The 15,039-nt window shown below is 41.9% G+C and overlaps 1 protein-coding gene across 6 annotated transcripts in view; it reads right to left on the bottom strand.

The window, feature by feature from the left end:
• Positions 1 to 15,039, bottom strand: part of actn1 (actinin, alpha 1) — a 221,127-nt gene that overhangs the window by 100,924 nt on the left and 105,164 nt on the right. The window lies entirely within an intron of this gene.

The raw sequence follows: 15,039 nt of genomic DNA, 5'->3' as shown, positions 1-15,039 counted from the left end.
AATTGCTACACAATTAATGACCTCTAAGCATCTATATACAATCCATAAAAATAGAATTAGTTCCACTAAAAATATATATAAAATATATATTGAACATCCAAGTGGTACAAATGGTGCATACTTAGAAAATTTTCCATTAACTTTGAAAGTTGTCGTAAAGTAAAATTGGAAGGAATGTGAGGAAAAGAATAATTAGTGTCATAATACGTCTGAGTAGTTGTTCTACTGAAGGTCAAAGAATGTAACCTATTGATTTGAAAGCAGGTTTTGGACCTTTAAATTCAAAAGCATCATCATTCCTTTCTGCAGATGTTTTCAAATGTTCTAAATGCCACACCCTATGGTTTGGCAATAGCAGGACATCAATAACTCTACTGAACCACAGAAAATCTGCTCTGTATTTTGGAGTGTAGGGAGTATGGGGCCAGGGAAAATATCTGTCAAGGATAGGAGGTTTGGGGAGATGGAAGGAATTTGAATCATCCACCTGCAACTGGTAGGCAGGAAGAAATAAATGTAAAACAGCAGTGCACTATGTAATCTGACCTAACACAATCCTGATATGCAACTTCAAAACACAGGAATATACAATTTATTATATAAATAAACCTCCTTAGCTATGCAAGAAGACAGAAGAAACCTCTCAAAAATAAATACTCAAAGGAACAATCCTAGCCAGCCACTTTCAAAACTACTTCTAATAATAAGGAAAAAAATGGATTTGGAAAACGGCTAAACGTGGAAAGAATAAAGAGTAAATTCCATGCACTAAAAAGGCTGAAAGTAACATATTAGTGAGTAACCCTGGCTCAGACTATTAATCACTTCAGGTGACGAACATGGAGATTGATTCAAGAGTTTAAACAGCTTCCATTTTTGGGCTTACGGAGGCGTCATTAATTTGGTAACTTGGCAGTGTTTCCATTTACGTTTTTAAAAAGTACAAGCAGTGTTCCAAATGACAGCTGTGCAGATGCTATCAATTGGAACCTGTCAACTGTATGCCCAGGAAGCAGCCATGACAACGGTGTAATCAACTTTAACACTGAGTGACGTAAACAGGAAAGGACACACTCAAACTGTCCATTTTTCTTGAAGGTAGCATGTAGATGCATGCATGTGTTTGTGTGCCATTGGCAATGCTGACATTAACTTGTTCATGTGATCCATGCCCTTTTGTGAATACCACTTAGAAGAATTCATGATTGTGACACAATAGTAATCAAAGAGAATTTTCCATTTCATTTTTAAAAATGCATTCACTCTTCAATCACACTTGGAACAACAATTTCCATTTAGTTTGTCTGATGGTAACAGATTAGTCACTTGACATCCTCATAAAAGGTTGAATGATAAATCATTAGCTTTCTTCTTTCTCGATATATGGTTATCAATTAAATATACATACACACGCTGGTACACAATGAATTTTAATCAAGAATTGGGTTTGTTTCCTTTGTAAGTTGATAATAATAAACAAAGCACTTTGACTAGACGCGCAGTCATAGATAATGGTCTACTCAATAAAGGCATCAATGGCTGTACACATTAGCAGGAACCAAACTTTGTTTCAGTGAAAACCTGAGTCAATTGATTTTATAAATCCCATTCATCAGGTACCTCTAAGAAAACAAAACACACATAGACACTGACCTATATCCACAAACACGTGAGTATAAAAACTTACAAGAAAATTATGATTACACCAATGAACAGCAACGGCCTGGATTTTGCAGTTCATGGCAAATAACCAACTTGCCATTCTTTTTACAACCAAACACTGGGCTTTTGTATAGCATTTGTGATTGCCAAGAGCCAAAAGATTAAAGTGCCCTCTACTGGGGATAAGGAACTTATGTGAACAGAGCACGTCTCTAACTGGTATGTGGAATTTGATGAAGCACACGGGACTAATGATATGCAAAATCAGGTGCAAAAACACTGAACAGAGGAAAAGAAGAGTGAAACTGAGAGATAAAGAAAAAGAAGTGTTTAAATGTAAAGATTAAATTTTGAAAACTTTTTAAGAATAATTAAAATCTGAAGGAATGCTACATCACACTTGCGAAAATATATTTTCAATGTCAGAAGTTTATGTTTGGCAGTAATTCAGACTTATCTCAATTAAAAAAACCATTTGCACTTAGTTGGATACACCTTAATGTTTTCTGACAATGTTTTTGTGTCTCCAGTGGGCAAATTCACCCTCTTCATGGACTTCAATGCAGTGTTGCTGAGTGAGATGCTGTTGTTACAGAGCTCCTACACAAGCATGGGGAAAACAAAAATAAGAAACAAAAGTGGCTCAGTGATTCCTACCTTGCACTCAACATATGCAGTTGCCATGAGATGCTCTTAAATGCTTGCGAGATCTGATGGCCTCAATTATTTCCATCACAAAACCCAAACTGCTAATGTCTACTTGGCTGTGGAAAATGCCATCAATCAGTAACTCTGTAGAGACACAGTTACTTGTTCAGTCTCCTGTTGCTGGAGAAAGACCAGACTCAGATCATTAGCCTCCTACTACAGAGCTGCCAGGAACAAAAGTAAGTTTCCTTGTAAAAACTGCAGTTTGTGCTCACATCATCAATATTTGTACTCAGTGCGCTACCTGTCAATTTTGTTCTTCATAGCAACATAAACATAGGAGCAGGAGTAGGCCATTTGTCCCTTTGAGCCTGCTTTACCATTCAGTCTGATCATGGGTTACCCTATTCCTGCTTACTCCCCATACCCTTTGATCCCCCAGAACTATATCTAACTCCTTGAAAACGTTGAATATTTTGGCCTCGACTGTTTTCGATGGGAGAAAATTCACCACTCAGTTCTGTAGGGAGAGGTTGAATAGGCTAGGGCTGTTTTCCCTGGACCGGAGGAGGCTGAGGGTTGACTTTATAGAGGTTTATAATATCATGAGGGGCTTGGATAGGGTAAATAGACAAAAGTCTTTTCCCTGGGATGGGGGAATCCAAAACTAGAGGGCATAGGTTTAGGGTGAGAGGGGAAGATATAAAAGAGACCTAAGGAGCAACTTTTTCACGTATATGGAATGAGCTGCCAGAGGAAGTGGTGGAGGCTAGTACAATTGCAACATTTAAAAGGCATTTGGGTGGGTTTATGAACAGGAGCGGTTTAAAGGGATATGGGCCAGGTGCTGGCAGGTGGGACTAGATTGGGTTGGGATATCTGGTTGGCATGGACGGGTTGGATCGAAGGGTCTGTTCCTGTGCTATACATCTCTATGACTCTATGGATGAATAAATTTCTTTCATCCCAGTCCCAGTTAGCCTCCCCATATCCTGAAACCCTGATTCCGGATTCCCCAGTCACCGGGAACATCCTTCCTGTGTTGACCCTGTCTGGTCCAGTTAGAATTTTCGATTTCTACCAGATTCCCCTCATCCTCCTAAACTCCAGTGAATACAGTTCTAGCCGATCCAATATCTCTTAATTAATTCCCAAACGACAGGACTGACATAAATCTGATTAACCTTTGTTGCACTCACTACACAGCCAGAATATCCGTCCTCATATGGAGACCAAATCTGCTCCAGGTGTTGTCTCACTGCTGCAAGACATCCCTGTTCCTGTACACGAATCCTCTCACTATGAAGGCCAACATATTATTTGCCTTCTTCACTGCCAGCTGTACCTGCACACTTACTCTCAGTGATTGGTGCACAAAGACACCCAGAATTCACCACACCTCCCTGTTTCCCAATTTATCTCCATTCAGGTGACAATATGCCTTCCTGTTTTTGCTAACAAAGTGAATAACCTCCACATTATACTCCACCTGCCATGCACTGGCTCACTCACTCAGCGTGTCCAAATGACTCTGAAGCATCTCTGCATTCTCCTTCCAGCTCACCTCCCACTCAGCTGGACATCTGGTTTCATGTTTCTTTGTGCGTGTCCATGACCAGTGCCGGCCCAAAGCAAGAGTCAAGCAAAGGTAGTCCTATGATGCACTTACCACTTCCCCGGAGGAACCTCAACATTAAAATCAGGTGAACATCACGGAGGGAAAATCATGGAGGAAAGGTCAGAAATGGGATAGTTCACCAATAATCATATAGAGTTCAATATCTCTTATAACCTATTCGGGCTCCTTTGACAGCAGCTTCTGAAACTGCGGCCTTGACCATCTTGAAGACCATGAGCAACAGGTGTCCCTCCACATCACACAGTTAGTGAGTCAAAAGGGAAAACCTAGCACTACCTCTCCAACAGCATTGTTGCTATCCCTACACCAGCAGTCTGACAAGTAAGCTCACTGCCAGAGCAATTAAGAATGGGCAAAAAACCCCAGCCCTGTCAGAGACACCCACACCCTGTGAACAACTTAAAACAAAACTCAAACTTAATTGAGAAGGAACAGTTCTTAACCATCAATATTAATAGCTATATGTTCATTTTCAAATCTGAAATTGCCAGACAACAACATGGTTGCCACCAACAGAATAAAGGGAATTTCTTAAAATACCTGGAAAGATTCCAATCAACAATTACCAGGTATCATCCTCTTGGAATTTCACACCACTAAATTTTGCAGATCTCAGTCCACAGCTACAAGATGACGAGCAGATGAAATTTCTCCCGAACTAGTGAGAACTATGGGGCGCTACTGAAACTCATTATGCCTGAAGAGACACTAACGGTCCAACATTAATTTCATGCAAACAAAATAAACGGCCCTCGATAAAGAGGCTCAAATCAATCGTTACTTTGAAACTACTTCCTGAAACGGAAACAGATTCAGCCAGGAATCCGGTCACATGAAAAGTTCCTGGTCTTTCACAAGGAATTCTCCAAGTTCATCCTGCACTTTCTGAGAAAGTTCGCACAGAGGCTCTCAACCCTGTGTTTCTCCAAGATTCTCACAGGACTTGACAGAGTAGATGCTGAGAGGATGCTTCTCCTTGAGGGACAACTTAAAACTTGCAGCCACAGTTTCAAAACAAAAGGTGTCTCCCATTTAAGACGAAGATGAGGAGAAGCTTCCTCCCACAAAGGGTTGTTAGTTTTTGGAATTCTCTGCCAATGAGAGCAGCGGAGGCTGGGTCATTGAACATACTCAAGGACAAGTTAGAATCTTCATCGAAACTGAGCTAAGGCGCAGGCAAGACAATGGATTAGGGTCATAATCAGATTATCCATGATCTTATTGAATGGTGTATCCTGTTCCTACTCCCATTTTTCATCATTTTACAGGTCCTCTCACTGCTGTGGAAACTCCAGCATGAGGGCCCAGAGGCTCTAACAACAGTTCCACGGTTCAGCTACAAAGCATGCAGCCATTAAAACTGGTGAACGAACATTGTAGACAATCAATGTTACATTCAAGTTAGAGTGGCCATTCTGTGGGTGAAGTTAAAAATCACACAACACCAGGTTATAGTTCAACAGGTTTATTTGAAAGTACAAGCTTTCAGAGCACTGCTCCATGAACAGGTTAAAAACGGGAGGTTGTGATGATTGGGAAGTCCTGAAAATGCAGGAAGTCAGAAAGTAAGAATGTAAACTAGGCCCATGGACATTGGATACCTGGAAGTTTGAACTTAGTGTCTCAGGAGATAATCTTGCCTGTGTAACGCCATTTCTTTCCCCGATTTTAAGTCAACTCGAGTGAAAAGGAATTGCAATAACCCGTTGAAATGGACTTCCTCTCCTTTACAAAAACTTGACTCAGGCAGCGAGAGGGAAGAGCAGTTTGTTGGCAGCATCAGAACTGCTTCCTATCAGGATCAAGGCGCATCAGCACTTAAATCAACAACAAGAGCAGACTGAGCTCAGGGCCTGGACTGTCAGACTTCCTCCCCATCATTTCTCGTGGCCTGCATTTGGAGATATCACCCCTAACACATGCCAAGTCATTTTGCACACTGAGCCATGACACTTATCAACATCCGCAGAACCCTGGGAGGGCTTTCCAAGCTCACCAATGCCAATTAATAATTCTTTTGCACCTCCCTATCTAATACCGATTGATTGTCAGAAAGGAAACCCGTTGAAATTCAGTGTTATGTTTCCTTTTTTTTTTAAAAATGTTAGTTGGTGTAAAATGCTCTTCCCCAGTCATCCACACTCCCTCTCCGATAGAGGGGCAAACCAAGGCAATGCCCTCCGGTCTGAACCCATCCCTCCACCCCAGACAGATCCTGACTCACTTTCGTCCCACAGCTACCGACAATCCCAAAGCAAACCCGTCGCGTTTCCCCCGCCTCGTGGCTTGGTGTCGTGATTTAATAAACCAGCCAGTTTGCTGACAAGTCCACAGCTTACATTCAGTATAATCTGGAACTTTAGATTGTGTACAAATAACCAAAAACAATGGCACTTGGAAGAAATAAAGTAGGAGAGACAAAGAAAGTTCAGATTAGTGTAGATGGTGTCACTATGAAACCAGAATTGACAGTGTGGCACTGGAAAAGCACAGCAGGTTAGGCAGCAGCGGAGCCCTCCTCCTCAGATGCTGCCTGACCTGCTGTGCTTTTCCAGCACCACATTCTCAACTCTGACCTCCAGCATCTACAGTCCTCACTTTCTCACGATGGAACCAGTTTAACTTTATTCAATTTTCTATTCTCTAACTGAGGACTGTACCTAGATATTCTATACCTAAGATGGCACTGTGTGCTGGTGACATTGTTACACTGTAACTGATCTGTAAATAATGCTGTACCTAAGATAGCACTAAGTGGCAACTTGTAAACATTTCACTGTCCTCATTTAAGTATGTGACAATAAAATTAATTCATTCATTCTTAAATGGTGTCAAAAGTTGGCAGACAAGATGCCAAAATCAGAACAAGGATAGAAGCAGCTAGAAATAAATTCTGTGAAGATTAAAACATGTCTTAACAACGGGTAAATTCAAACTTGGACAAAAACAAGTAAAATTCTATATTCCATCCACTTGCCTATATGCGTCAGCAACCTGGACAATACACAAGGAGCTGTGCAAGAAATTCAAAGGCCTATGGAATTGTGGATGCTGACGCACACCAGGGATGTCAGAGGGTCATGATCTGTCTAATAGCCTTACAGCTTGCCCCATGCGTCGGCAATTGGAAACCAAAGGAAAATAATGGATTATGACCTATCCCTGGGAAAAGAGATTTGGCCCCCCTCCAATTTAAGACAGCAGACTGACAGCACAGTCAATACAATTCTAAGTGGAGGCTGTGATTAGACGGATGTCAACTGCAGCAGTTAAATAATGTACCTTTCAGATCGGTAGCACAGTACTAGCCTGTTCATGGAAGTGCACGTCTATCATAATATTGAAAATATGACACTTTATAAAATTGTATTTGCAGGCATATGGATTTGATATGGGTTTCAGTAATCTTGTGAATAAATTGACTTGGGGCACTGTTACAGTCTGCACGGTCATGACAATCTGAAGGATAAAGTACACAGTGTCATGAAGAGGCTGACCTATTTCTGCGAGTGCTGTTTATGAGCAATTACCTGTGCAGAATCTCAGCACCCCCTCCTTCCCCCTAAAGGGGAAGCTGTAGCTATCAGAAGGAAAATCTCCCAAGGCTCCATTTTACACAATGCTGACACATGAATAAAAATAAGTTGCAGTGGGGGAAATTAGACCATTTTGGAAAATTAATGGATGACAGAGCACACCAGACAGGAAAAAGACAATAGTCAAACATTCCGAAGATCTCTTTCATTTCCTTCTGGTGTATCCCTATGAGCCAAAGTGGATTTGAATTGGTGTCTGGTCTCTGTCCATCACTGCTCAATGTTCACTACATCCCTGCAGTGCAAATCCCTGAGCAGGGATCTCTCTCTGTATGATCAGGAAAAATGTTTTAAAAGCAGTGTTGTTCGAATCTGAGACAGTGGTATAGGGAAATTCAATTGTGGTTGTCAAAGGGAATTGGTCAACTACTTGAAATAGGAAATTTTTGCAGGACTACGGGGTAAAGGCAGAGTTGAGTTGTTCTCACTGAGACCTGACAAGAGACATGAAAGGCTTTCTTTGGTGCTAGAACCATTCTATGAATATACAGTAACATGAATCCTCCTCCCCCCCACCTTGTTTCATTGGAGTGAAAGAGGAGTCGTCGTCTATTTAACCCCTTAAACTTGGTCCACCATTCAAACAGGTCACAATTGGTCATGGGCTCAATTCTAGCTTCCTGCCTTGGTTGTCGACATTTAATACCCTTGTCTAAAGAAATGTTATCAGCTCACTTTTGAATTTTCAACTTACATCGCAGCTTTTAAAAAAAAAAAGGGCCGGTTCCAGATTTTCACAACCTTTTCTGTCAAGAACTACTTCCTGACAACACTGTTGAACAGTATCATTCCACATTTCAAGGTTGCTCCCTCATTCTTACCACTCCGACCAGAGGAAACACCTTCCCTCTGTCTGGCAAATGTTTGCTCACACAGTTTCCCCATCTCAATCCCTATGAAAACTTTGCATCTTTCTCCAAACTTACTTCCCTGCCTTTCCCATTATTGCTGCCAAATATGGCTGCAATATGGTCAGTTCCTTCACCCAACTCATTAAAGCAGGATACAAGTACTCAGGTTAGGAACACCCATTCCCGTGGAACCCTATTAGTTACAATTTGCCAACCAGAGGGTGGCCCATTTATCCAGATTCTCTTAGTTCGCCGATAGGCTCTCCACACTAACACATCGCCCTCAATAGACCAGCTCAGAGATTCTGAAGGATGGAAAGTCAGTTTGACGACACAGACTGGAGTCACTCATCAGGACCCTGCAGCTGACTCCCCTGGAATCATTGAGGCATTGAAATTTCATTGGGGCTTTTACTCAGCATCTGGAACCTTCTGGAAAACATGCCGATTGAGAGTTAAGAGCCAGATTTCACAGGGTTTCAACTTGTTTCAGCTTCACAGTGAACCAAGAAACATTGAAGGAATAAAGACTTGGACAAATTTCTGGTAATCTATTAAAATGAACTCCTGACTCAATGACACTGCACCTCACTCCACATCCCTATCCTTCAAGTAACAATCCTGCCAACATACACCCCTCAAAGATCTGAAACTAACCATGCTGACCTGACCCTGCCAGACCTATACTTCCCACCTCCTCAACCTGACAGTGTAACCTAGCCGTTCCCCAAACTCTGACCTGGCAACTCACCCGCGCCCCCCTCCCCCTCAGTAGGGACATACACGTCACCTTGTTGGACCCAACCTCTCACCTATTTGTCACTTTAATGCCCTAAATAGCAGCCCCCTCCATACCCGCTTCCGCCCAATCCTAATTCAACAATAACCTGACCTATTTCAACAGCCATCTATCTGATTGCAGGGCACTTACACAACAGCAAACAGCATCCTCACAATCGAAGTAGACGGCATCATTTCCAGACTAATCCTTTCCATTAGGACTATGAGCATTCCTGAATTTGTCTCTACTGGTTTTAATAGAAGGTTCCAGTCCAGGAAATTCAAGGGCAGAACTGATCAAAACATATTCTCTTTCCTGATCAGGGTTGGAAATGGGGTTTCCAAGCCTCCTCAGAAAATCTGGTCCAATGAGTAGTTATCTCTTGCTGTCACCTTTTATAGGGCATCTCATTCAAATGTGTTCTGCAAATCTGAACACAACATCTACTGGCCCCCTTTTCTCTACACATCCTCCAAGGAACTCTAATAAGTTTACAAGAATTGGCTTCCCTTTCATAAAGCCAAGTTGATTCCACCTAATTGTAATATTCTTATCTGAAGGTCCTGACACCCCTCTACCTAATAATGGATCACAACATTTTCACAATGGTTAGATGTTTGTTTAACTAGTCTACAGTTTCCTGCTTTCTATCCCAGTATGGCTCCATTGAGTCCCACACTTATTTGCTTTTGATGGCGTTGGGAGAGGAGAACATCAGAGTAACTCCCTGTTCCTCTTCAGGCAATGGCATAGAATCATTGCACTGGCCTGCAGGAGGCAATTCGGTATGAAGTTTTATCCAAAGACCCACTGAATGCTCCTACTGAATCAAGACTCTACGGTGTGTATAACACAATATAAGTGAGCTCATCCATATACCACTCAATAGAGGAACTTATTAACTATCTATCAAGTCTGGGAAGCAATGCAAGCCGAGAGAAAGGGAGGACTGCAGATGCTGGAGATCAGAGATCAGAGTCGAGACTGTGCTGCTGGAAAAACACAGCCGGTCAGGACGCATCAGAGGAGCAGGAGAATCGATGTTTTGGGCATAAGACGTTCACCAGCATGAAGCAATGCAAGCCCACAGTAAGAGTGTAGTGGAATGAAGCAATCTGTTTTTAAAGGAGATATTAAAGGGAAGCGTATCACATTTGGATTTCCAGGTTTGGCAAGTATTACTGTATCTGCGGATGTATGGCTCCTATACAGGATGTGACTTAATATGACCTAATGTCCCCAACAGAACCATACTTTTATTGACAGCAGGGCTGATTCACATCAACTGCAATAAAGTATTCACTGCAAACAATTAAAATAGGAGATCATAACCAAATATTACTGACTGATATTATCCCACTGCACAGTGGCATTAACCTGCAAACTAAGCCATTCTGAACAGAAAATGACTTGAGAAACTTGGTTAAAGGACAGAACACCTCCAAGATAAAAACAGCTGGTTCAAGAACGAAATAGGACATTGCTTGCCATAAAAGTTTGGTCTAAAATGCCTAAGGATCTTTGGAAAAATAGGACATTACAATAAATCCTGCTATAACATTAATGTAAAAAGAATAGTTCAACTGATACACACTCATAAACTGTTGTTTTATTAGCATTTTGCAAAAAAGAAATTCTCTCATGTGATGTTGCCCACCCCTAATTGTCCTTGATCTGAGTGGCTTGCTCAGCCATTTCAGAGGGCAGTTGAAAATCAACCATTGATATGGGTCTGGAGTCACAGCTATGCCAGACTGAGGAAGGATACTAGATTTCCTTCTTGAAATGGACCTGAGTGTCCATTACCACTTCAGTGAATTAGTGGACAAAATCACGACAATTTTTTTACCTACAAAACCCAAGGGTTGTCATAACTAAAAGCGAAAACAATCACACTTTCACATTCTCCCACTGGCACATTATACCTACTAGATAGCAGAGACAGTTTAGAGAAACAGTGCCAATTTTTTAACGGTTTTAACTGATCACTGCTCAGGTGGGTCAGCTTGTTATAACTGGTCAACGTATCACTGAGACAGTGAGGGGAATATGGAACTGAGCTCATGATTCACAAACCACGTTAGAAATTTCAAATCTTCCTCAGATCAGACATTTTTGATAGGTAGTGACCACAAAGGTGTACGAAGGGTAAGGTTTAGCATATGGGTAAATTTGAGGTGCTATTTGTGTTGTACTTTGCCCTGCTCATGTAAAGGTAGAACTCCTTTACAGATAAACAGTAACACAGAAGTGTGGATGGAGAATGGTTTGTTTTTGCCTTCCCACGCTGCTTTTGAGTTGCTTTCCTGGAGAGAGAGCTGGTGAATGTGGGAACCAATGTTAAGTCCGTAAGTTTAGTCTCTTGAAGGAAATAGCAACTAACATGCAGCAGATGGGATCCAGGTTACATCATCAATTATGGACCCTAACAATTTCATATAGTTGACAGTGTTACAAATGTAGACTTAACCAGCTGGTGACTAGCTAGGAGGGTGAGATGTTACAGATAAATGGCAGTATCTAATGGAGGCTTGAGAGCTGGTGGAAGTCCCATGTCACCTCGTATATGGAAAGCCCAACTGTACAAGTGGCTGGCGTTTATTCTTTCTTGGGATTGAGGACTCTGGAGGCAGAAATTCAGCATAATAGGAGCTGCCAGCCAACGAGGTGTGGTAACGGCTGACAGCAGGACATCAGGGAGGTCCCACAGATCAGATCAGCATCTAAACCCCACGCTGACAGGTGAGTGATAGCAGGAAGGTGGTCACTGGCTGGTGGGAGGATACCAGGGAAATAGTGGTGAGAAGGACAGGCAACGAACAGGGCAAGGAGGAACATCAAGTCAGGCTGCAATTCACCCCTCAGTCAAGCAGCCCTCCAACAGTCAAATTCTATACTCTCAGATGAAGGAAGGTCACTCGTGGGTGATATTGGAGCGACCCTGGTGAAACAAATAAACACAGGCAGGTGGCTCAGACACTGCTGAAAACGGACTTTGGCAGGATTCAAAGTCAGAAGTAAAAAAATTCAATAAATAATTCTTGCACAAACTGAGGGCAGATTTTTCTTTTTGCAAAACTCTGAAGAGACAAGATTCACGTAGGATGTGTCAAGCATTCACAATGCACTGAACATCATACATCAATCTGCCTTCAGAACCGTCTGCTCAACCCTATCTCCAAATGAGTGGATGATCCATCTAATATTGTTTTGGGCACAAGCTTAAGACTATCGAGTGACAACAATTACAGGGAGAGTTCACACCAGCTCATTTTCTGCTCTCCCTGTTAACCAGGATGAGAATATACCCAAAACATTGCTGAATTACTAAATGCTCCCTAGGAGTGCTGCTGTTTCATTGCAGGAATCTGCTATCTGTGTAAAGAAGTGTGTTGTACATTACAGCATCCCAGAGCTACAAGGAGGAAATGTCAGTATTGCGTGTATGCAGGTAGCACTGCAAGGAACTGCCATTAGTGAAGCGGCTAGATTAAAGAGCAGGCACATCCTTTGCAGTGAGCAGAACAGTCGTCAGCAATCATTTCAAATTGGTCTCCTCTGGTTTCTGTAATTTTCTACATTTTCAAAATAATGCCAGAATTGTTGTGGTTCTGTTCGCCAAGCTGGAAGTTTTTATTGCAAACGTTTCGTCCCCTGGCTAGGCGACATCATCAGTGCTTGGGAGCCTCCTGCGAAGCACTTCTTTGATGTTTCCTCCGGTGTTTATAGTGGTCTGTCCCTGCCGCTTCCGGTTGTCAGTTTCAGCTGTCCGCTGTAGTGGTTGGTATATTGGGTCCAGGTCGATGTGTTTGTTGATGGAGTTTGTGGATGAATGCCATGCCTCTAGGAATTCCCTGGCTGGCATTCATCCACAAACTCCATCAACAAACACATCGACCTGGACCCAATATACCAACCACTACAGCGGACAGCTGAAACTGACAACCGGAAGCGGCAGGGACAGACCACTATAAACACCGGAGGAAACATCAAAGAAGTGCTTCGCAGGAGGCTCCCAAGCACTGATGATGTCGCCTAGCCAGGGGACGAAACGTTTGCAATAAAAACTTCCAGCTCGGCGAACAGAACCACAACAACGAGCACCCGAGCTACAAATCTTTGCACAAACTTTGAATAATGCCAGAATCTTAAAAAGCTCATCTTTGCCTTCAGTTCTCTGGACTTATCCCTCCTTAACATCTATATCATGCACTTGCCCAGTCAATGTAACTCCAATTGCATGGGCATTTTACAACTTTTTGTACACACACACACAAAGCAGGAAGACTTGTGCATGGCCACCCTGCTTCCTCCAATTCTGAAGCCTTGCATACCTGGACCTTTAGCCCTCTGCCATCGGCTGTAGTTGACTAAGCCTCAAGGACTGTAGTTTCCTCACTAAACTGTAACTCAATCTTTCACTCTTCCTCAAGGATGCTCCCGAAAAGCAACTACCTCAAGCTTTTTACCAAATCCGTTCTGCTGTCTCCTCAGGTGACTGTCTGATCATGCCCCTGTACGCTAAAGACACAATGTAATTGCAAGCATTCAAAGATCTAAGAGGAGTTTCATCTGAACACGCAAATGTTCTCACTCAGATGATTACACACATTTTTGATATGCTAATTTGACTACTTACTTTGCAGGGCAGATTCAGGTAGACAATGTGTGACTAGGATTTTGGCCTTGACTCTTCTCTAAATGAGTTGGTGAGGAGTTGAACGTGTAAGGGTAGAGGTGAGGAAGGGTCATGGTAAATGAGAAACAAAATGGCCGTCAACATTTAAAGGATACTTATTTCCAGATACAATTGTCCTTATTATGAAAGCTACTTCAAGGACAAGGTAAGTGCTAGTATACGAGAAATGACAAAGCCTCTTCATTGCCATTACTGTTATTCCTTTCTTTAGTGCTAAAAAAACTCTTATTCAAAACTCAAGTCACCAACAAAAAGCAGGAAGGATGGATCTCATCATATCTCTGCATTCACCTTCAAACATATTTTTTGCATTACCACGTGCCTAAAGCCATCACATGCTTCACCTCACTTTCTAGTATAGTTAAAAATCAGCAGGCTCCAACAGTATCTGCAAATTCATGGTTGGTCTGTCATTTGTTAATTAACAAACAAGCTATAAATGAATAGCCAACATTGCTTTTCAAAAAAGGCATATTGTGTCAAAGTTTCTGAACTTGCATCCATCAGGTTAAGTCAACACCATCTTGCAGGAGACTGGTGGGTCTGAGGCCATCGCATCTGGTCCTGAAAAGTGCCTAAGTCTACTGCAGATTACCATAGAAGGATAAAATATCTTTGAAGTTTGAAAAAAAACAAGTGAAGCTAGCTGTTTTACATATTGTTAAAAGGCAGTAGCGACACAAGCAATGTTTGCCACTATCAGAATGTTGCTATCAAAACCAAAACAAAAGATTGCTGCCAATCACACAAATAGGTCATGTGTTAGCTGAATTTCAGTTCCAGTATGATGCCAGATATGTAGGCCATACAACCCATAACCTGGTGGATCATATCTTTGGCTGTATCCAACCAAATGACGCTTGCAAAACTCAAAGCACAGTGTCCAACACTAGACATGATTCTATGATTGGACATTTGCTAAATAATCTTGAATGAGTTAAGGACTAACAACTAATTTAAGATTGTTAGTTGAGCTTGCAGTGTGGCATAGTTGTGCCTACAGGAAGCTGCATGTCTTAATGTCCAAGGTACCGGATTTTAACAGAAAGAACATGTATCCATACTGGGCAACACAACAAAATAAGTGACACATCACACTCTGGCTCATTTCTCCAGGTAATGCCTTGATCAATCAGAATCAAACCGCCCGTTAAAGTTATCCA

This window comes from Chiloscyllium plagiosum, unplaced genomic scaffold (assembly GCF_037043375.1).
Source record: "Chiloscyllium plagiosum isolate Xiang-an unplaced genomic scaffold, Cpla_swu_hap1 HiC_scaffold_8, whole genome shotgun sequence".
NCBI classification, from domain to species: Eukaryota; Metazoa; Chordata; class Chondrichthyes; order Orectolobiformes; family Hemiscylliidae; genus Chiloscyllium; species Chiloscyllium plagiosum.
This window is presented reverse-complemented; position numbering and strand designations above follow the sequence as displayed.